This window comes from Phyllobates terribilis, unplaced genomic scaffold (genome assembly GCF_046119375.1).
Source record: "Phyllobates terribilis strain yellow unplaced genomic scaffold, ASM4611937v1 Scaffold_11__3_contigs__length_659146591, whole genome shotgun sequence".
In the NCBI taxonomy this organism is placed as follows: Eukaryota; Metazoa; Chordata; class Amphibia; order Anura; family Dendrobatidae; genus Phyllobates; species Phyllobates terribilis.
This window is the reverse complement of record NW_027362771.1, coordinates 189,615,335-189,638,185: the sequence shown is the minus strand read 5'-3', so window position 1 is coordinate 189,638,185 and position 22,851 is coordinate 189,615,335.

Below are 22,851 nucleotides of genomic sequence, written 5' to 3'. Positions count from 1 at the left end.
CAGCAATGAGGGAATAAAAAAATATATAGGGTTTTAGTAACTAAAGCACATATTTACCTTGGAATAATCCTGGAGCCCACCACACCCGACGCACGTTTCACCAAAAAATGATTCGTCCAATGCATTTCTTGGCGAAACGTGCGTTCTTCTTGGTGTATAGATAATTACAGATATTCAAGGTGATTCCTATTTCATTGGTTTTTTATTATTTTAATCAGCCATCATTTAATATGGACCCAAATTTAAATTGTCTCCAAGAAATCTGTTCTTATCATTATGACAATTCAATATCTGGTGTCATTAAATTCTGAATATTCCCTGCTGGTATTTGAGAGCAGCCATTTTCAAGCCATGATCACAGGTATAGTTGTCCCTAACATGGACTTTAGGAGCAAAATCCTCACTGTTAACACATGAACTTGAACATTTAGGCATCGTGTTCAGGACTTTGTGTAGTTTAACCTAAAAATTTGCAGTTCGGTACTGTCATGTGTGCCCTATTTTCTTCAACACTATTATATATTAGGTACCATGCTTCTCCTACAATAGAAACCGTGGTTCTGGGGAAGAATATGATCTGAAATACGACATCTGATGGAGCAAAAAATATATTTTTAATGAATACTTTCTAAAAATAATAAATTACGACTTTAAAGTGCTGTTTTGGGATCTGAGTAAATACGAATCTTAAACACATTGATGTAAAGGAAAAGTTGCTCATATTAGACAATTTCAGCATTTTGTACAAGTAGCATAGCATGAAGTAGTTAATATAAATTTTGTATGCGCCATTTTATAATTTTATATGGAGAAATAACTTTTACGGTACACATTTTGGCATTGCTTCTTGTTACTGAATTGTTTAAAGCCTTAAGGAATTCATAACTCTGGAAACTGATGCACTACACATGTTTTAGTTCAGAGTAATGCGTCTCAGATGACAGAAGGCAAGTGCATTAACTAAACAGGAGATAGGGATATGCGTAGGTTTCACGGATGTCTTGTCCACACCTAAAGTACAACTGTGGGTCAGTTAAGTACTCACATCTAAGTGTTTGAGAGGAATATACTATAAGTGGACTGTGTCTAATAGTACATTTTCCAAAATACTAAAGTTTATTACATTTTTAGGGGTTTTATGCAAACAGGGTACATTTAGTAATAGGTGCGATTTATTAACATCTGTCACTCATGATAAATGTCACTACTTATACTTTTTCCATTTACAAAAAAGTTGTAATATTTCCTGATGTGCTGTCCCAGCTATGAAATGGACAGTGAAAATAATATAAAAGGTTAGATTCACACTGTGCCTCAGTCATGCAGTTATTTTGTCTTAAAATTATTTCTCTATTGCACAAATCATGTATGAAATCGCATATGTGGCCATGCAGATATTTAAAAGTCATATCCATCAGCACCTTATGTTGCGTTCCCAAGAAATCAATGTTTTAATCCATATGCAAATGAGACATTATGAGCTTTGGGCATGACAGAGTACTTCAGAGCCCCAACTTCTTGAGACAGTTTCCCTGACTAGCACCAGTCTCTTAACTTGATTCCTAGCTTACTTTCTGGTGCTAGACAGTAAAACAACCTCAGGAGGCTAACACTTGGGAAGTGCTCTATTGTGACGAGGACTTACCATTTCATTTGCATAATGATTAAAACTACAGTCTTTCGGGAATGTAGCGACGGAAGGGTCAACTCAATAGAGTTAGCTTTCAAAGACCTGATGTCACTACATACACCTCTTGCAGCTCGCCTACTCCTCATCCACCCACACTGACAGTGCAGAGAGCTGCAAGAGGTGTATGTAATAACACACAACTCTGCTCTACTACTCCTACTACTCCTGCTCTACTCCTGCTTGAGATAATAGTAGTAGGCGGCTGTGAGTCTATTGAGGAGGGTAGGGGTGAGTGTCGTTCCAAACATTTTTGCAGCTCTCAGTCCTATTAGTGTGCTCCCCACACAAGTAGAGCACAGCTGACAGCACTGTGAAAGGAGAGCTGGAAGAGGTGAAATAACACACAGCTCTGTTCTCTTCCCCTGCACAGTAATCACTGTCAGTTAGAGCTGTCTGACTTATGTAGAGACATCAGTCTTTCCATATCTCACAGAGAAAACTGGAGGGGGCCAATATTCATGGCACCCTTCCTGAGCTATTAATATTAGCCCCGAGCTGTCTGCCTAGCCTTTGCTAGCTATTAAAATAGGGGGGACCCCACGTCATTTTTTGGGGGGGTCCCCCATTTTAATAGCTGGTAAAGCCTAAGTATTCAGCTGGGGGCTGATATTAGTAGCCTGGCAAGCTCCGTGGGTATTACCCCCTTCCCAGGCTTCAAACATCTGCCCCAGCCGTCTGCTTAACCTCCGCTAGAGACTAAAATTACGGGGAACCCCACGCCAATTTTTTTTTTAATAAATCCTTTATTTTAACACTTAATGACAAGTACAGTAACCAACACTGTCACTCTACTTATTATATATGTGACTGACATGTTTCTATCTATCTAATCAATGTGTGATACTCTATTCTTTCTGTTCTAAATTGTCGGGTACCGATGTAAGCCGCTGATGAATTGCCGGCCGGCTTTTTTAAAAAAATGGGTGCATTGAAAACACTATTATTATTTTTTTAATAAATACTTTATTTTAACACTAAATGACAAGTACAGTAACCAACACTGTCACTGTACTTATTATATATGTGACTGGCATGTTTCTATCTCTCTAATCTATGTGTGATGCTCTATTCTTTCTGTTCTACATTGTCGGGTAAAGGTGTATGCCGCTGCTGAGTTGCCGGCTTTTCATGTTTCACTGTGAGCACTGTTCCCATCATTTGGGCAATCACTGTAATGCCACAACCACCATGGCTGTGACATTACAGTGAGTGGCAGACAATCCCTGCATGATTGGTGCTCTAAATAGCGCTAAACATGCAGGATGGGGACCCGAGCTCCCGCTCGAGCATCGCGCAAGTACTCGGCGAGCTCCGAGCATCTTGAGTACTGAGATGCTCGGGCGAGTACCGAGCAGTGGCGAGCATGCTCGCTCATCACTAGTGAGGATCGGTCACAGCTTTATTGACTCTTTATACTCATTCCATTAGAAAGGCATTTTATTTCCAAAATAATTCAGCTAGTTGCAGCATGCCCTGTGTCTCCACACCGGCAAGTTGGCTAACAAGTGTAACTCTCCAACATGTCCTTTCTATTTCCAGGCCACGGAGGATCCTGCTTACTCATATGCAGGACTCCGACCCCCACCCATCATCATTAACGCTTGCTCCACTCCGTCCTGGAGTCTTGACAGGATTATGTCCAGTCCAATATCCGTTAAGTGAACACCATCGGGCCATATGAGGCCAGCCTTATCTCCTTCCAGTTGTCGGTGTCGTATTACTACACCGCCTCTTTCTTTAACAAATTTTGCCATCCGAATATTTATTAGCCGCCTTATTTGTTCGATGGCCGCGATGTCTCGCGCACCTCGCCATAACGCTCTCGGCACAATCTCTGACCACACTATAGTTAGTTTTGTGAAAAATTCTCTGAAGCGCTCAGTGTCTAGTTTCATTATTGCCATTAGTTCTGCGCTCTTGTAACGACCTAGGTCGTTTCCCCTGGCGTGTATAACTAATATGACTGGACCTCTTGTCTCTCCCTATCTCGATTACCTCCAGTAGTACCTGTGGCCATCGCAGGACTCTAATACCTCTCCAGTTGAAATATGTGCTATGAAACCCTAGCTTCCTCCCGCCAGGACGGACTTTCGCCCTTTTTTCTTCCCAGTATATGTACGAGTGGCCTATCGTTCACACTGTTGGCTTAGCGTCACCTCTAAAAGAAACAAACCACGTTAGGATAACAAGTCCGGTCTTATGTATCTCGCAAAACACGCATATCGCCATCTCCTTATCCTCTGCACTTCCGTTTCTGACAGTCCTGCTCTAGCTGCTTCCGTGGCTGCGCCTATGTGGAATGAGTGTGTCCCATAATCTTTGGGGTGGTTCCCTGCTGATGTTAGCCATTTATTAAATATTGATTGGAACTGGTATCTTGATAATGGCGTTCCATCAATGTGTGATAGGAAGAAATTACTTTGTGGTCTGATGGTTATATATGTTTTTACTATTGTTACCGGACATAGTGTACCGTTTGTGGGTTGTAGAAGCACCCAAGTGCCCCTTCATGTTGGGTCCATTTTCGATTTGCATATGCGTAGGCGTATTGCATTATTGGCTATGACTACGTCCTGGTGTAATAAGCCACCGCTGGTGCTAATTTTGGATCGAGGGACTAATTCCCTTATGCGTAGCGCCCCGAAGAAGGCGATCGCAAATGCAGTAGACATTAGTGTTGCTTCAAATTGTGAGTGGCATGCTAATGGTGTTAGGGATATGATTTGGGAAAGCAGTTTTAGTGACACGGGACGTCTACACTCCTGACTTGGGTGAGCCCTTTTCCACCCTTTTAAGGCTTGTCTGATGATGAATTTCTTTGTCACATCTGTCCAATTCAGTAGCTGGAAGTGAAATGCTACACCGGTCAGCCACCACTGCGCCGACGCTCCAGATGTCCCTCATCATTAACTGGTGGAGAAATTCTATGGTGACTTGTAACCTGGCTTGTTCACATTGGTCAACCCGTCTGCCTGCCACTAGTCGTGTCCACTCTTCCCATGCCTTACCGTGTGCTTGCCATGTTGACGAGGCGACTGATGCTCTGATGAATGGCATCAGCTGTTCGCCACTATATACCATAGAGAGGGTGGGCAACTGGTACCCGACAGGTGGGCGTTGGGGAGGAGCTCTCTGAAAACCTGCCAATCGAATTGTGATAAAGCATTAGCAGCAGCGTTAGACCCCTCAGCATCGTGGCTAACGTGGACCCATATATTGTGTTTTAGGCACAGGAATGCCAGCCGGCGTAGTAGGCTAAGCACTGGGAGAGACGATGATGCCATTTTATTTATGCAGTGTGCTAGGCTGGCGTTTTTTGTTATGAAGCGTATATTTTTGTTCGCCAGGTGCGTGCTCCATATTTCTATTGCTACTACTATCGGGAAGAGTTCCAGGAGTGTCTGTTTCTTTGCCAGCTCTTGTTCTGCCCAATATGGAGGCCATAAGCCTGTGCACCATTGGTTATCTAGTATCGCTGCATATCCGCACAATTCTGCCACCCCGGTGAATAATCTTAGTTCAATGTTGGACTGCTCAGCTGACATAAATATCGTGTGACCGTTGAATGATTGTAAAAAGGTTTTCCACACCTCTAAGTCCGCCCGTAGCTGCCTGCTGATTCTGATTGTATGACTCAGTTTTAATGCACCTTTTGTTGCGAGGGATAAACGGCGAGAAAAAACCCTTCTGACTGGCATCACCCGGCTCGCAAACACGAGGAGGCCTAGTAACACTTGCATCTGTTGTAGTGTTACTTTCCGTACTGTGCAAAATCCCTTGATCAGGTGTAGTGTTTTTTGTATTTTTTCTGTTGGGAGGCGGAACAACCTTGCCGTGATGTCGATTTCGATGCCTAAGGACGACAGCTTTATTGTGGGGCCTATGGTTTTTGTTGGGCATAATGGGACTTCCAACCGCCGCAAGATGTTTGTGAATTCGTTAAGTAATGATTAGCACGTCTTTGAGTCTTTAGGTCTAACGAATAGGAAGTCATCTAGGTAATGTGTGACGGACCTATTGCCGGATTCATACCTCAGCACCCATTCCAGGAAGGAACTGAATAGTTCGAAGTAATAACAAGATATTGAACAACCCATTGGGAGGCAAGTGTCGTAGAAGTAACTGTTGTCCACTTGGCATCCCAACAGGTGGTAGCAATCTGGGTGTACCGGTAATAGGCAAAAGGCGGATTCTATGTCTGATTTAGCGAGCAGCGCTCCGGGCCCTGCATCGCGTACTAACATTACTGCTCTGTCGAACGACGCATAGGAAACCGTGGCGTCTTCAGATGAAATCCCGTCATTCACAGACTCTCCTTTTGGGTAAGATAAATGATGGATAAGCTGAAATGAACCTGTCTCTTTTTTGGGGATTATTCCCAAAGGGGAAACTCTTAGGTTGCTGAATGGTGGTGTTGGGAAAGGGCCTGCTATTCTTCCTAGAGCTACTTGTTTTTGTATTTTTTGCCTAAGTATTTCGGGGTGCTCTCTTGCTGATTTAAGGTTACTTGCAAAGGTAGGCGATTTATTAAGTTTGAAAGGGATGAAAAAAACATACGTGAAACCAAAACGTAACTGCCCCGCCGCGTCTTTCTTAGGATATTGGTCTAGCCAGGGGCCCATCGCGTTTACGCTCACAGGGGGCCTTGCATTCTGACTGTGGGAGTTTAATTGATAATTTGCTTGCGGGACGAGAACATCTTGCCGTGGGGTGGGCTCCCCCACAGGCTGAGCACTCATGTTTGTATCTGCATAAGGGGTAAAAACGACAGTGTACCTCGTTATGCTGCCAGAAGGCCCCTGGTCTACGTATGACCACTGAATTTTGGCCTGCTGTTGCCAGTTGTCCAGTAGCCATTGTTGGAAAGCGATGGTGTTTCTCTGTCATCATTAGTCGCAACCATATGTCTGTAGCTTTTACCTGCTAGCCTAGCTGTGGTTGCAGGGCCAACCGTCTCCGGAACTCTTTGTCATAGCGCCACCATGTTGAACCGTCGTGGGCTTTGTACGAGTTATACACCGTATCCTGGTATATGAATAGTTCCGAGCAGCGTTCCAGATGCTTTTGGCCCATAATGCAACCCAGCACAGAGAACGCTTGTAACCAGTTACTCATTGTCTTTGCGACCTTTTGTCTGTTTCTGTCGAATGGTCTGTCGGCTACCCTTCTTTCTTTGTCTATAGTATGTTGGTCTGTGGATACTAGTGACCAAATGTCGATGTAGTCATTATTCCATATTTTAATTCTGGTTTCCTCGTCTATCTGTGAACCCAATGGGCTAATCATGCAAAAGAATGCGTCCTTGTGTATGCTGGCTAAAGGTGGAGTTGTTTTTGTAGAATCATGTATTGCGCCTGGTGGTGCGGATAGTTGCTCGACTAGGGCCTTAAGGGCCGCTATTAAGTTGGTGTTATTATTTCCCATTTCAGTTATACTTATATTGTACTCACCAATTCCTGCGGCTGGTGGAGGGACTCCGATGTGTGGAGGAACTGCGGTGCCAGTCTCGATCGGGGTGAGCGGCGTGCCTCTGCTTGTAGACCTACGTGAAACCGTTGCATTGTGCAGGCTGGAAGCTCTAGAGGGTGCCATTGTGTCGTTTCTGTCCCCCGGAGGATGAGATCGTTGCAAGCGGCTGTTGGGGCTCGACGATGCGCTCGACATCTCTGATGCTTAGGATGGTGACCGCCACCTTGAGGACCTTGACCTGTGACCCCTCCTGTGGGATGCCGATCTCCGCTTTGTTTGTGACGACTAGAGATGAGCGTTGTTCGACTCGAACTGTTCGCCAATCTCAAATTCGAGCTGTTTTGGGCGGTGTTCGAGCCGTTCGGCGAACACGAACGATTTGAGAAAAATTCGGCTGTTCGAGGTTATGTTCGATAACTGTTCGTGCACCAAAATCATAACTGGATTTTTTCTCAGTAATGATGAAAATTAATGTTAATGCTTGAGTGTACAGCGGGGTGGGGGGAGGGGCAGGGGATGGATCTCTGCAGGAATAATGAAGATCTCCATTTTTTTTTCTCTTTCCCGCATTTACAGTGGGGAGGTGCAATCTGTCAGCCTATCAGCAGCGCACACACGGAGCGAAGTGCTTTTTTTCACACAAGCAAGGGCATGTGTCATTGGCAGTGTATGTCACATGTCCTTGCCCTATAAGACCAAGCCATTTTCCCCGTCGCCACCATTTTCTCACTGCTGCAGCTGCGTGTTAGACGGCACCGCTGTTGCTGTGTGCGCTATACCTTGTTAATTTCAAGCCAATTTTCGCACAAATCTACAGATAGCTTGGGAGTAGGGAATAGTTGTGATTGCAGTCCTTTTAAGGACTAGGTTACAGCATTTCCTACGACTTTTATCAGGCAGGTCTGTGCTCTTAAATAGATAGATTGTGGGAGTAAAGACTAATTGTAATTGCAGTCCTTTTCAGGACTAGGTTACATCAGTTTCTATCAGTTTTTGCCAGGCAGGTCTGTGCCAGTGCTGTGCAAGTTTTTTTCACAGCATTTGGCTGAATCTAGCAAAGCTAATCCTTTTTGGCCTATTGCAGAGTGTGTTAGTCAGTGGAGTAGCCTATCTGTGTTGCAAGATATACCACCTGTGTATAGAATACTAGAGATGAGCGGTGTTCGACTAGAACTGTTCGCCAATCTCAAATTCGAGCTGTTTTGGGCGGTGTTCGAGTTGTTCGACGAACCCGAACGATTTGCAAAAAATTCGGCTGTTCGAGGTTATGTTCGATAACTGTTCGTGCACCAAAAGCGTGTCCTGCATGTCTGGCGCTATTTAGAGCACCAATCATGCAGGGATTGTCTGCCACTCACTGTAATGCCACAGCCATGGTGGTTGTGGCATTACAGTGATTGCCCAAATCGATGGGAACAGTGCCAACAGTGAAACATGAAAAGCCGGCAATTCAGCAGCGGCATACACCGGTACCCGACAATTTAGAACCGAAAGAATAGAGCTTCACACATAGATTAAATAGATAGAAACATGTCAGTCACATATATATGAAGTACAGTGACAGTGTTGCTTACTGTACTTGTCATTTAGTGTAAAGGATTTATCAAAAAAAATAATAGTGTTTTCATGCACCGTCTCTTTAAAAAAGCCGGCCGGCAATTCAGCAGCGGTACCCGACAATTTGGAATAGAAAGAATAGAGAATCACACATAGATTAGATAGATAGAAACATGTCAGTCACATATATAAGAAGTACAGTGACAGTGTTGATTACTGTACTTGTCATTTAGTGTAAAGGATTTATCAAAAAAAATAATAGTGTTTTCATGCACCGTCTCTTTAAAAAAGCCGACCGACAATTCAGCATCGGTACCCGACAATTTATAACAGACAGAATAGAGAATCACACATAGATTAGATAGATAGAAACATGTCAGTCACATATATATGAAGTACAGTGACAGTGTTGCTTACTGTACTTGTCATTTAGTGTAAAGGATTTATTAAAAAAAATAATAGTGTTTTCATGCACTGTCTCTTTAAAAAAGCCGGCCGGCATTTCAGCATCTGTACCCGACAATTTAGAATAGAAGGAATAGAGCATCACACATAGATTAGATAGATAGAAACATGTCAGTCACATATATAAGAAGTACAGTGATAGTGTTGATTACTGTACTTGTCATTTAGTGTTAAAATAAAGGATTTATTTAAAAAAAAATTGGCGTGGGGTTCCCCTTAATTTTAGGCTCTAGCGGAGGTTAAGCAGACGGCTGGGGCAGATGTTTGAAGCCTGGGAAGGGGGTAATACCCACGGAGCTTCCCAGGCTACTAATATCAGCCCCCAGCGGAATACCTAGCCTTTACTAGCTATTAAAATGGGGAACCCCCAAAAAAATGACGTGGGGTCCCCCCTATTTTAATAGCTAGCAAAGGCTCGGCAGACAGCTGGGGGCTGATATTAATAGCCCAGGAAGGGTGCCATGAATATTGGCCCCCTCCCAGGCTAGAAACACCAGCCGTCAGCCGCCCCAGAAATGGCGCATCCATAGGATGCGCCAATTCTGGCACTTAGCCTCGCTCTTCCACGCTGCCCTGGTGCGGTGGCAGGGGGTAATAGGGCTGGGGTTGATGTCAGCTTATAATGCCAGCTGACATCAAGCCCAGGTTAGTAATGGAGAGGCGTCTATAAGACACCCCCATTACTAACCCCATAGTGAAAGTTAAAAGAAAACACAAACACCCAGAATAAAGTCCTTTAATTGAAATAAACACATTCTTTAATTTAGAACAATAAAGAATTGTGTGTTTATTTCAATTAAAGGACTTTTTTCTGGGTGTTGTGTTTTTTTTAAATACTTTACTAGAAATTCATAGTGGTCATGTCTAATATTGGCGTGACCCCATGAATTTCGGGCTTAGGGCCAGCTGATAATGCCAAGCTGGCCCTAACCCCTTTATTACCCAGTGAGCCACCGCACCAGGGCCCTGGATGAGTTGGGTACAGCGCCAGAAGATGGCGCTTCTATGAACGCGCCATTTTCCGGGGTGGCTGCGGACTGCAATTTGCAGCTGGGGGGACCCAGAAAGCTTGGGCCTCCCTGCGCTGCAGATTCCAGCCCCCAGCTGCCTAGTTGTACCTGGCTGGACACAAAAATAGGGCGAAGCCCCACGTATTTTTTTTTTAAATTATTTCATGAAATTCATGAAATAATTAAGAAAAAAAGGGCTTCCCTATATTGTTGTGTCCGGCCAGGTACAAATAGGCAGCTGGGGGCAGCCCGTTCCTGCCTGCTGTACCTGGCTGGACACAAATATAGTGCGAAGCCCCACGTCAATTTTTTTTTTAATTATTTCATGAAACTAGATGGTGGCCCGATTCTAACGCATCGGGTATTCTAGAATATGTATGCGGGAGACCCGGCGCAATCAGCAGAGCGGTGTTTAAATTTGGCGCCAAAATCGCTGACTGGTCGCGGCCAGCAACCGCGACCAATCAGCAAAGCGGTGTTGAAATTTGGCGACTATATCACTGATTGGTCACGGCCGGCGGTCGCGACTAATCAGCAGAGCGGGGTTTAAATTTTGCGCCAATAATGCTGATAGGTTGTGGTCGCGACCAATCAGCAAAGCGGTGTTTAAATTTGGCGCCAATAATGGTGATTGGTCACGACCTCGACCATTCAGCAGAGCGGTGTTTAAATTTGGCGGCAACAATGTTGATTAGTCGCGGCCGGCGGTCGCGACTAATCAGCAGAGCGGGGTTTAAATTTTGCGCCAATAATGCTGATAGGTTGTGGTCACGACCAATCAGCAAAGCGGTGTTTAAATTTGGCGCCAATAATGGTGATTGGTCACGACCTCGACCATTCAGCAGAGCGGTGTTTAAATTTGGCGGCAACAATGTTGATTAGTCGCGGCCGGCGGTCACGACCAATCAGCAGAGCGGGGTTTAAATTTGGCGCCAATAATGCTGATTGGTCGCAATCGCCGGCCGCGACCAATCAGCAGAGCGGTGTTTAAATTTGGCGTCAAAATCGCTGATTGGCCACGGAAGGCAACTGTGACCAATCAGCAGAGCGGGGTTTAAATTTGGCGCCAATACTGCTGATTGGTCGCGGCCGGCAACCGTAACCAATCAGCCGAGCAGGGTTTAAATTTGGCGCCAATACTACTGATTGGTCGCGGACGGCGACCGCGATCAATCAGCAGAGCGGTGTTTAAATTTGGCGCCAATAATGCTGATTAGTCGCGGCCGGCATCCACGACCAATTAGCAGAGTGGGGTTTAAATTTGGCGCCAATCTCGCTGATTGGTCGCGGCTGGAGTCCGCGACCAATCAGCAGAGCGTTGTTTAAATTTGGCGCCAATCTCACTGATTGGACGCGTCTGGCGTCCGCGACCAATCAGCAGAGCGTTGTTTAAATTTGGCGCCAAGCTCGCTGATTGGTCGCGGCCGCTATTTAAATGTGGCGCCCAAATCGGTGATTGGTCGCGGGCAGCGTCCGCGACCAATCAGCAGAGCGGTGTTTAACTTTAGCGCCAAGATCACTGATTGGTCGCGTGCGGAGAGCGCGACCAATCAGCTAATCGTATTGGTGAGGACCGGGGAGCGCCGCTGCCTGGTCGGATACTTCCGTTGCGAGAAGCCGGGAGATGAGCGACTGCTCGCAGCAGAAGTATCCCGACCCGCAGCGCCGCTCCCCGGTCCTCCCTTCACACCCTAGCCGCTGATGTCCCCACAGTATCCGCATGGTGTTACAAAGATCCGGACATTTGTGTTAAAAATCGCTGATTGGTCGCGGGCACCGATTTGGGCGCCAAATTTAAATATCGGCCGCAACAAATCACCAATCTTGGCTCCACATTTAAACACCGCTGTGCTGATTGGTCGCCGACGCTGGGCGCGACCAATCACCGATTTTGGCGCCACATTTAAATAGCGTCCGCGACCAATCAGAACAGCGGTGTTTAAATGTGGAGCCAAGATGGGTGATTGGTCGCGGAGGATATTTAAATTTGGCGCCCAAATCGGTGATTGGTCGCGGGCAGCGCCAGCGACCAATCAGCGATTTTTAACACAAATGTCCGGACCTTTGTAACACCATGCGGATACTGTGGGGACATCAGCGGCTAGGGTGTGAAGGGAGGACCGGGGAGCGGCGCTGACATCCAGTTGGTCGCGGCCGATATTTAAATGTGCGGCACAAATCGGTGATTGGTCGCCGTCTTGACCGCGACCAATCACTGATCTTGCCGCCAAAGTTAAACACTACTGTGCTGATTGGTCGCGGACGCTGCCCGCGACCAATCACAGATTTGTGCGCCAAATTTAAATATCGGCCGCGACCAATCACCGATCTTGGATCCACATTTAAACAACGCTGTGCTGATTGGTCGCGGCCGATATTTAAATGTGGCGCCCAAATCGGTGATTGGTCGCGGTCTTGGCGCGTGACCAATCACTGATCTTGCCGCCAAAGTTAAACACTAACGTGCTGATTGGTCGCGGACGCTGCCCGCGACCAATCACCGATTTGTGCGCCAAATTTAAATATCAGCCTCATGCACGTCACTGACAGCGTGGGAAAATTCTCCTGCACTCAGCGCTTCAGCGTGAGAATTCTCCCACGCTGTCAGTGACGTACATGAGGTGAGCTGAGTTCATTGGACATGAGCTCACCTCATGCACGTCACTGACAGCGTGGGAGAATTCTCACGCTGAAGCGCTGAGTGCAGGAGAATTCTCCCACGCTGTCAGTGACGTGCATGAGGTGAGCCGAGTTCATTGGACATGACCTTGGCTCATCTTTATGCCGTCACAGAGAGACACTGAGGAGCGCAAGCATGCCTGCGCTTCTCAGTGTCTGCGGGATGACAGGCTGGATGACAGCTTTCTGCTGCGATCCAGCCTGTCATGTGAATGTAGCAGAGCTGGAGCCGTCCTGGGAACCATGAAAAGGTAAGGATGAGGTTGCTTTATTATTTTTCTTTTATTGCAGGAGATCGTTGGCTTCAGCTGGAATGGGCGTGATGGTAAGTATGGTTTAATTTAGAACAATAAAGAATTGTGTGTTTATTTCAATTAAAGGACTTTATTCTGGGTGTTTGTGTTTTTTTTTTAACTTTGACTATGGGGTTAGTAATGGGGGTGTCTTATAGACGCCTCTCCATTACTAACCTGGGCTTGATGTCAGCTGGCATTATAAGCTGACATCAACCCCAGCCCTATTACCCCCTGCCACCGCACCAGGGCAGCGTGGAAGAGCGAGGCTAAGTGCCAGAATTGGCGCATCCTATGGATGCGCCATTTCTGGGGCGGCTGACGGCTGGTGTTTCTAGCCTGGGAGGGGGCCAATATTCATGGTACCCTTCCTGGGCTATTAATATCAGCCCCCAGCTGTCTGCCTAGCCTTTGCTAGCTATTAAAATAGGGGGGACCCCACGTCATTTTTTTGGGGGGGTCCCCCATTTTAATAGCTAGTAAAGGCTAGGTATTCAGCTGGGGGCTCATATTAGTAGCCTGGGAAGCTCCATGAGTATTACCCCCTTCCCAGGCTTCAAACATCTGCCCCAGCTGTCTGCTTAACCTCCGCTAGAGACTAAAATTACGGGGACCCTCACGCCAATTTTTTTTTTAATAAATCCTTTATTTTAACACTAAATGACAAGTACAGTAATCAACACTGTCACTGTACTTCATATATATGTGACTGACATGTTTCTATCTATCTAATCTATGTGTGAAGCTCTATTCTGTCTGTTATAAATTGTCGGGTACCGCTGCTGAATTGCCGGCCGGCTTTTTTAAAGAGACAGTGCATGAAAACACTATTATTTTTTTAAATAAATCCTTTACACTAAATGACAAGTACAGTAACCAACACTATCACTGTACTTATTATATATGTGATTGGCATGTTTATATCTATCTATGTGTGAAGCTCTATTCTTTCTGTTATAAATTGTCGGGTACCGCTGCTGAATTGCCGGCCGGCTTTTTTAAAGAGACAGTGCATGAAAACACTATTATTTTTTTAAATAAATCCTTTACACTAAATGACAAGTACAGTAAGCAACACTGTCACTGTGCTTCTTATATGTGTGACTGACATGTTTCTATCTATCTAATCTATGTGTGAGGCTCTATTCCTTCTTTTCTAAATTGTCGGGTACCGGTGTATGCCGCTGCTGAATTGCCGGCCGGCTTTTTTAAAGAGAGCGTCTTCTGAGCAGTTTGTCAGCTTTTGGACACCTTTGAAGGTGTTTTCTATGTCTTTCTATGTGTTTTTGTTTGCCTGCCATTGGTTTTAACGGTGTTCGACGGTGTTCTAAGGTGTTCGACGAACAGTTCGACGAACAGTTCCTCGAACATCCCGGTGTTCGACGAACCGAACCGAACCCGAACACTACGGGGGTGGCTCAACACTATAGAATACCAATTTTTTTACTGCACTTAGTCCATCTATACTGACCTCCATCAGGTTGCAAATTAAAAATAAAATAAAATAATTTTTTGTCTGCATCTAGCTCTGAAAAAATATTTGGCCTTCTAGCAGTGTGTGGGACTTTCTCTATTAGTCCATCTATCCTGACCTCCATCAGGTTGCAAATTCAAAATCATTTTTTGTCTGCATCTAGCTCTGAAAAAATATTTGGCCTTCTAGCAGTGTGTGGGACTTTCTCTATTAGTCCATCTATACTGACCTCCATCAGGCTGCAAATTAAAAATAATTTTTATCTGCATCTACCTCTGAAAAAATATTTGGCCTTCTAGCTGTGTGTGGGACTTGTTCCATTAGTCCATCTATACTGACCTCCATCAGGTTGCAAACTGAATATAATTTTTTTCTGCATCTAGCTCTGAAAAAATATTTGGCCTTCTAGCAGTGTGTGGGACTTTCTCTATTAGTCCATCTATACTGACCTCCATCAGGTTGCAAATTAAAAATAATTTATATCTGCATCTAGCTCTGAAAAAATATTTGGCCTTCTAGCAGTGTGTGGGACTTTCTCTATTAGTCCATCTATACTGACCTCCATCAGGTTGCAAATTAAAAATAATTTTTTGTCTGCATCTAGCTCTGAAAAAATATTTGGCCTTCTAGCAGTGTGTGGGACTTTCTCTATTAGTCCATCTATACAGACCTCCATCAGGTTGCAAACTGAATATATTTTTTCTCTGCATCTACCTCTGAAATAATATTGGGCTTCTAGCTGTGTGTGGGACTTGTTCTATTAATCCATCTATACAGACCTCCATCAGGTTGCAAACTGAATATAATTTTTTTCTGCATCTACCTCTGAAAAAATATTTGGGCTTCTAGCTGTGTGTGGGACTTGTTCTATTAGTCCATCTATACTGACCTCCATCAGGTTGCAAACTGAATATAATTTTTTTCTGCATCTAGCTGTGAAAAAATATTTGGCCTTCTAGCAGTGTGTGGGACTTTCTGTATTAGTCCATCTATACTGACCTCCATCAGGTTGCAAATTAAAAATAATTTTTTGTCTGCATCTAGCTCTGAAAAAATATTTGGCCTTCTAGCAGTGTGTGGGACTTTCTCTATTAGTCCATCTATACTGACCTCCATCAGGTTGCAAACTGAATATATTTATTTTCTGCATCTACCTCTGAAAAAATATTGGGCTTCTAGCTGTGTGTGGGACTTGTTCTATTAATCCATCTATACAGACCTCCATCAGGTTGCAAACTGAATATAATTTTTATCTGCATCTACCTCTGAAAAAATATTTGGCCTTCTAGCTGTGTGTGGGACTTGTTCTATTAGTCCATCTATACTGACCTCCATCAGGTTGCAAACTGAATATAATTTTTTTCTGCATCTCTGAAAAAATATTTGGCCTTCTAGCAGTGTGTGGGACTTTCTCTATTAGTCCATCTATACTGACCTCCATCAGGTTGCAAATTAAAAATAATTTATATCTGCATCTAGCTCTGAAAAAATATTTGGCCTTCTAGCAGTGTGTGGGACTTTCTCTATTAGTCCATCTATACTGACCTCCATCAGGTTGCAAATTAAAAATAATTTTTTGTCTGCATCTAGCTCTGAAAAAATATTTGGCCTTCTAGCAGTGTGTGGGACTTTCTCTATTAGTCCATCTATACTGACCTCCATCAGGTTGCAAAGTGAATATATTTTTTCTCTGCATCTACCTCTGAAAAAATATTGGGCTTCTAGCTGTGTGTGGGACTTGTTCTATTAATCCATCTATACAGACCTCCATCAGGTTGCAAACTGAATATAATTTTTTTCTGCATCTACCTCTGAAAAAATATTTGGGCTTCTAGCTGTGTGTGGGACTTGTTCTATTAGTCCATCTATACTGACCTCCATCAGGTTGCAAACTGAATATAATTTTTTTCTGCATCTAGCTCTGAAAAAATATTTGGCCTTCTAGCAGTGTGTGGGACTTTCTCTATTAGTCCATCTATACAGACCTCCATCAGGTTGCAAACTGAATATAATTTTTATCTGCATCTACCTCTGAAAAAATATATGGCCTTCTAGCTGTGTGTGGGACTTGTTCTATAGTCCATCTATACTGACCTCCATCAGGTTGCAAACTGAATATAATTTTTTTCTGCATCTAGCTCTGAAAAAATATTTGGCCTTCTAGCAGTGTGTGGGACTTTCTCTATTAGTCCATCTATACTGACCTCCATCAGGTTGCAAACTGAATATATTTTTTTTCTGCATCTACCTCTGAAAAAATATTGGGCTTCTAGCTGTGTGTGGGACTTGTTCTATTAATCCATCTATACAGACCTCCATCAGGTTGCAAACTGAATATAATTTTTTTCTGCATCTACCTCTGAAAAAATATTTGGGCTTCTAGCTGTGTGTGGGACTTGTTCTATTAGTCCATCTATACTGACCTCCATCAGGTTGCAAACTGAATATAATTTTTCTCTATTAGTCCATCTATACTGACCTCCATCAGGTTGCAAATTAAAAATAATTTATATCTGCATCTAGCTCTGAAAAAATATTTGGCCTTCTAGCAGTGTGTGGGACTTTCTCTATTAGTCCATCTATACTGACCTCCATCAGGTTGCAAATTAAAAATCATTTTTTGTCTGCATCTAGCTCTGAAAAAATATTTGGCCTTCTAGCAGTGTGTGGGACTTTCTCTATTAGTCCATCTATACTGACCTCCATTAGGTTGCAAACTGAATATATTTTTTTTCTGCATCTACCTCTGAAAAAATATTGGGCTTCTAGCTGTGTGTGGGACTTGTTCTATTAATCCATCTATACAGACCTCCATCAGGTTGCAAACTGAATATAATTTTTATCTGCATCTACCTCTGAAAAAATATTTGGCCTTCTAGCTGTGTGTGGGACTTGTTCTATTAGTCCATCTATACTGACCTCCATCAGGTTGCAAACTGAATATAATTTTTTTCTGCATCTAGCTCTGAAAAAATATTTGGCCTTCTAGCAGTGTGTGGGACTTTCTCTATTAGTCCATCTATACTGACCTCCATCAGGTTGCAAATTAAAAATAATTTATATCTGCATCTAGCTCTGAAAAAATATTTGGCCTTCTAGCAGTGTGAGGGACTTTCTCTATTAGTCCATCTATACTGACCTCCATCAGGTTGCAAATTAAAAATAATTTTTTGTCTGCATCTAGCTCTGAAAAAATATTTGTCCTTCTAGCAGTGTGTGGGACTTTCTCTATTAGTCCATCTATACTGACCTCCATCAGGTTGCAAACTGAATATATTTTTTCTCTGCATCTACCTCTGAAAAAATATTGGGCTTCTAGCTGTGTGTGGGACTTGTTCTATTAATCCATCTATACAGACCTCCATCAGGTTGCAAACTGAATATAATTTTTTTCTGCATCTACCTCTGAAAAAATATTTGGGCTTCTAGCTGTGTGTGGGACTTGTTCTATTAGTCCATCTATACTGACCTCCATCAGGTTGCAAACTGAATATAATTTTTTTCTGCATCTAGCTCTGAAAAAATATTTGGCCTTCTAGCAGTGTGTGGGACTTTCTCTATTAGTCCATCTATACTGACCTCCATCAGGTTGCAAATTAAAAATAATTTATATCTGCATCTAGCTCTGAAAAAATATTTGGCCTTCTAGCAGTGTGTGGGACTTTCTCTATTAGTCCATCTATACAGACCTCCATCAGGTTGCAAACTGAATATAATTTTTTTCTGCATCTACCTCTGAAAAAATATTTGGGCTTCTAGCTGTGTGTGGGACTTGTTCTATTAATCCATCTATACAGACCTCCATCAGGTTGCAAACTGAATATAATTTTTTTCTGCATCTACCTCTGAAAAAATATTTGGGCTTCTAGCTGTGTGTGGGACTTGTTCTATTAGTCCATCTATACTGACCTCCATCAGGTTGCAAACTGAATATAATTTTTTTCTGCATCTAGCTCTGAAAAAATGTTTGGCCTTCTAGCAGTGTGTGGGACTTTCTCTATTAGTCCATCTATACTGACCTCCATCAGGTTGCAAATTTAAAATATTTTTTTGTCTGCATCTAGCTCTGAAAAAATATTTGGCCTTCTAGCAGTGTGTGGGACTTTCTCTATTAGTCCATCTATACGGACCTCCATCAGGTTGCAAACTGAATATATTTTTTTTCTGCATCTACCTCTGAAAAAATATTTGGGCTTCTAGCTGTGTGTAGGACTTGTTCTATTAGTCCATCTATACTGACCTCCATCAGGTTGCAAACTGAATACAATTTTTTTCTGCATCTACCTCTGAAAAAATATTTGGGCTTCTAGCTGTGTGTGGGACTTGTTCTATTAGTCCATCTATACTGACCTCCATCAGGTTGCAAATTGAATATAATTTTTTTCTGCATCTAACCCAGCCAATAGTTTTGGCCTAATACCACAGTTTGGCCACTCAGCTCTGCTCGGTTCCCATCCATTGTTTTTTTGTGCAAACAACTCCAGAGTTGTGAATTAGTTAACCACCAAAATGAGTGGAAAAAGGCCTGCTGCTGGTGGAAAGGGGAATAGGCGTGTTGGGAAGGGGAAAAAAGGTTGTGTCCGTGGGGTAGGTGTTAAAGCAACAGTAACATCTGCAGAAGAAAGACCATCTTCCAGCCAAACTAAAATGTCTACTTCTTTTAGCGGACAATGTGATAAGATCCCTTTCTTACGGCCACGCCAATCGCTACAAATTCCAGATGAGGCACAAAAACAGCAGGTGCTTCAACGGATATCAAGTGCTCCTTTAAGTGGGCTCTCCTCCACATCAACTTCAACATCACAAATACTCCAGTCCTCAAAGGTGTCACCCCAATCGCACTTGCTTCCTCACAGCTCCCAAATCTCCAGCTGCCCGTCTGAGTATGAGGTAGAACAGATGGTTGAGTCTGCAGAGCTGTTTACTCATACTATAGCCTGGGAATCAGAGGTCGACTCCAGCGCTTCTATAAATCCAGACGAGGAAATGATCTGCACTGATGCCCAGAATCTTTATGAGTCGGATCCAGGACCAGACGCAGAAGTTTCTGATCATAATGTAGACCCTCATTCCCAAACTGTAACTCCTGTTGGTGGAGACAATGAGGAAGACGATGATGAGACTCAAATACCTGATTGGAGCGACAACTTTAGTTTTTTGTCAGGGCAGGAACAGGTTGGCTCTGAGGACGACGGGTGTGATAACGCACAGGGTGATGATGATGAGGTTGGAGATCCCACTTACTGTCAACCCACAGTCAGCCAAGAGATGAGGTCAGCAGAGGAGGTGGAGGAAGATGCTAGTGACGACGAGGTCAGGTTGCGCCTTCCTGGACAGAGACGTAGTACTGGAAGCACGTCAACAACTGCATCCTCAAACACAACTCTGCCTCTCACCACAAGTCGTGGTGGCTCTTCAGGTCGCATGGGTGCTAAGCCTTGCATAGCCTGGGCATTTTTTCAGATCGATAAAGATGACCCAACTCGTGTTATCTGTAACATTTGTCAGCAAAAGCTAAGTAGAGGCCAAAAAATACATAGTTTGAGTACTTCATGCATGAACCGGCACATGGACATGAAGCATAAGTTGCAGTGGGAAGCTCAGTGTGCTACAATGCGGCCTAGCCGGCCGGGCCAACCACCGTCTGCCATATCTTGTGCATCCGCGGCCTCTTCATCCTCTGTGACTGGGGGGACAGCAGTCACACCTGTTTTGGGGCGCAGACCTGCCACCTCTTTACCCGCAACAGCCAGCGTGATTGGCAGGTCATCATTTTCTTTGGATGTGGTAACACCAGCTGGTGTTGAGCGCTGTCCGACATCGATAGCACCACCTTTGGATCAAGGCAACCTAACATGTCCGCCTGCATCTTCCTCACAGACCGGCAGTTTGCCGGGGACACCCTTATCAACCCCGTCTAAGCACAATAGCCAGCCCTCGGTCCCTCAGATGTGGACAAGTAAAAGACCATTTCCTCCTAGCCATGAGAAAGCTAAGAGGTTGAATTTCACCATCTGCAAGCTCTTGGCTACAGAAATGCTGCCTTTCCGCCTGGTGGACACAGAGGATTTTCGAGACCTTATGTCCGTCGCAGTGCCCCAGTACCAGATGCCCAGTCGGAACTACTTCTCAAAGAAAGGTGTGCCTGCGCTCCACCAGCATGTCGCACACAACATCACCGCTTCTTTGAGAAACTCTGTGTGTGACAGGGTGCATTTCACCACAGACACTTGGACGAGTAGGCATGGACAGGGGCGTTACATGTCGCTGACTGGGCACTGGGTAACTATGGTGACAGCAGGACAAGGGGCTGCTGTCCAAGTCTTGCCGTCCCCACGAGTTGTGCGTCAATCCTCTTTATGTCAAAGTTCCTCCACTGCTTCTGCCTCCTCAACCTCCTCTCGGTCTTCCACCTGCACCCAAAGCCTGTCTGGTCATGCCACAAGCTTTCTAACTGCGCAGAAGGGATCCTGCACACCTCCTTACTATGCTGGCAGTAGGGCTCAACGTCATCAGGCGGTTTTTACTTTGAAATGTCTGGGAAATGTGAGTCACACAGCTGAGGAGTTGTGGTCAGCTCTGGAGAACCAATTTCATGAATGTTTGTCTCCACTGGACCTGAAACCAGGGAAGGCCGTGTGCGACAATGCTGCAAACCTGGGTGCGGCCCTTCGCCAGGGCAATGTCACACACGTGCCTTGTATGGCTCACGTGTTGAACCTGGTTGTCCAGCAATTTTTAGCCCACTATCCCAGACTAGATGGCCTTCTGCAGAGGGCACGGTCGCTGTGTGCTCACTTCCGCCGTTCGCATCCCGCAGCTCAGCGACTTACATCTCTACAGAAGTCGTTGGGCCTGCCACTTCACCGGCTAAAATGCGATGTGCCTACCCGGTGGAATTCAACTCTGCACATGTTGCAGCGACTGTGGCAGCACTGACAAGCCCTGGTGCAATACGTTCTGACGTATAGCCTGGGCCAACGAGATCCAGAGGTGGGGCAAATCACGCTGGAGGAGTGGTCTCAGATCAGGGACCTATGCACCCTTCTGCACAGTTTTGAAATGGCGACGAAGATGTTTAGTGCTGACGATGCCATTATCAGCATGACTATTCCGGTGATTTACATGCTGGAGCACATGTTAAACAGAATTCGGAGTCAGGTGGTGGCACAAGAGGAGGTGGAGGAAGTAGAGGAGGAGGAGTTGTATGCGGAAGGGCTAACATCTGCAAGGTCCAGACGGTCGGCAGCACCAAGGCGGCAGGCATGTGAGGGTGGGGGAGATGGTTTTACCAAGGCGCATGGTAGCAGCCAAACTAGTGAGGAAGGTGCAGGAGCCCAGGAAGAAGTGAAGGACGAACTGATGGAAGACTCATCAGATGAGGGAGACCTTGATCACATTTCTGTTGTGCGAGGTTGGGGGGAGAGGACAGAGGAAGGAAGCATGATTGTTACCTCGCCACCAACACAACAGGGACTTGGTGCTCCTGGATGCGCAACACACATGAGTGCCTTCTTGCTGCACTACCTGCAACATGACCCTCGAATTGTGAGAATTAGAAATAATCCTGACTACTGGGTTGCCACACTGTTAGATCCCCAGTACAAAAGTAAATTTGCAGAAATTATTCCTGCCATAGAAAGGGATGCACGCATGCAGGAGTATCAGCAGAGACTGTTGCAGAATCTTACATGTGCTTTTCCACAAAACACCAGTGGTGCACGTAGTGAATCTCACAGTTCCAACTTGCCAACCGTGGGACCGTCAAATGTTCAGCACTCAAACCGTAACAGAAGCAAAGTATCTGCTGGTAACATCAATTTTGCGGAATCATTTCACCACTTTTTTAGCCCATCCTTTGCAAGGCCACAGGAGACAAGAAGTCTGACACATAGTCAACGCCTAGAGACGATGGTACAGGAGTATCTCCAAGTAAACATTGAAGCCATGACTGTGTCACTGGACCCTTGCTCTTTTTGGGCTTCCAATCTGGATAAATGGCCGGAGCTAGCCACTTACGCCTTGGAGATCTTGTTATGCCCCGCAGCCAGCGTTCTGTCTGAACGTGTGTTCAGCGCTGCTGGTGGTGTGCTGACAGATAAGCGCACGCGGCTCTCCACTGATAATGTAGACATAAGTCTAAGAATATAATCCGGCACTCATATAGTGATATGAAATAAATTCTTTAATGAAATATTCATTGTTCTTAAAGGT